Source organism: Pteropus vampyrus, unplaced genomic scaffold, assembly GCF_000151845.1.
Source record: "Pteropus vampyrus isolate Shadow unplaced genomic scaffold, Pvam_2.0 Scaffold630, whole genome shotgun sequence".
NCBI classification, from domain to species: Eukaryota; Metazoa; Chordata; class Mammalia; order Chiroptera; family Pteropodidae; genus Pteropus; species Pteropus vampyrus.
The window spans coordinates 212316-213899 of NW_011889411.1; positions in this window are offsets into that span (position 1 = coordinate 212316).

Sequence of the window (1584 nt, forward strand, 5' to 3'; positions counted from 1 at the left end):
CCGGTCCCTGTGATGCGTCAGGCGTCCTGCTAGGCCACAGGGACACGGAGGCCAACGTGAGGTGCTGACCCTGTCCCCGAGGAGTATGTAAAAGCCAATCGATTCCAAGTGCAGGTGGTCCACAATGACGCAGAAGCCGGGTCTGCGTCTCGCCGGCCACACCTTCATGGCTTTGAGTTTCTGTGTCTCAGCTGATCAAATGGAGACGAAACAGACCTCACTGGGGGGCTCCAAGAGTCGCGTCGGATAAGGAATACACGTGCTCGGCACAGCACCTGGCACCTGGGGGGGCAGCCGGGAAACACGAGCACCGTCACCGCTCTGAGCGTGGTCGTTACTATTCCCACGCGCACCCTCTTTTACCAGATCCGTCCATTTTTATTACGAAGATCTGACCGCCTTCGAATGGATTGATGCTGAGCAGAAACGCGTGGTTTTCTTCTTGAGAATAATGGGTCTGGCCCTCCCCTCTGAGCTCTTCCAGAAAGGGAAACCCTCGCCTGCAGGAGAGTGGCCGGGGGCTGTGGGACAACAGCGCCTGCGGATTCTGGTTCGGCGAGTCTGGAGCGAAACCTGTTCGTCTGTTTTTCGAACACGTTCCCGGTGACACGCGGCTGGTCCACAGAGCACGCGCGAAGTCAAGCTCTCCTCCAAGACAGGATTTCTTAGGGTGTCCATGCCTCTTCCTCACAGAATCCAGTCTTGTTTCTTGAGCCTTCCGAGGACAATTGCATGAGCCGGTCCCTAGGCTGGGATCTTGGAATGACGCACCTGTCACACAGTAGGCTGCGTACAAACACGATCGGAGAGGCTCGGAAGTGCCAGGAACTCGTCTGGTCGAGTGGCACACGTATGCATGCATAGTGGGACTAGCTCATCTTTCCTCTCTCTGCTGAGGCCACAGTCCCCTCCCTGCCTTGCGAACGGGCACCAGGGAACGGTGACGGGGAGAACACCCTTTAAGGTGACGAGGTCACCGTGCTTTCGGCGCAGTGTACTGCATTCCCGGGCCGATCTCACCACCGGTACTTTGAAACGCCCTCTCCCTGGGCACCCCCTTCCCCAAGCCGGACGTTTCTAACTGAGACGTGACCCCCTGTCCCCCTCACCTTCACTCAACCTTCCTTCTACTCCTGCCCTTGGCGTCATCCCCTGGCGAGGGAGTCGAAAGTCTCCGTGGAAAAGGATGGAGCGGACGTGGTTCCAGGGCGGCCGGCACTCACGTCTCCACGGGCCGCGTCTGCGAGGCCACTGAACCATGAGCGCGGGACAGTAGCTACGGGCCGAGATCCGGAGGCCTGTCTCTCCGGAAGCTTTTCGAAGTAGAGCCACGTTCCCCAGCAGCAAGACGGCCGCAGAGGCATCGAGGAGGTAAGAGTCTCCAGATCGCGCTCGGCAAGACTGACGGCGATTTTTCTTGATAAATGATTCTTTACTATGTGGGTCGAGATCCGGCCAGAGGGGAAGAACACTTCCCGCGGAGCAGGAATAGCAACCTGCCCCCTGGGGGCGGTTCTAACCGCACAGGAGAAAAGTGTCCTGATCCGGGGAACGGGAGGCGGGGGGTGGGATCCGGTCTGGCGG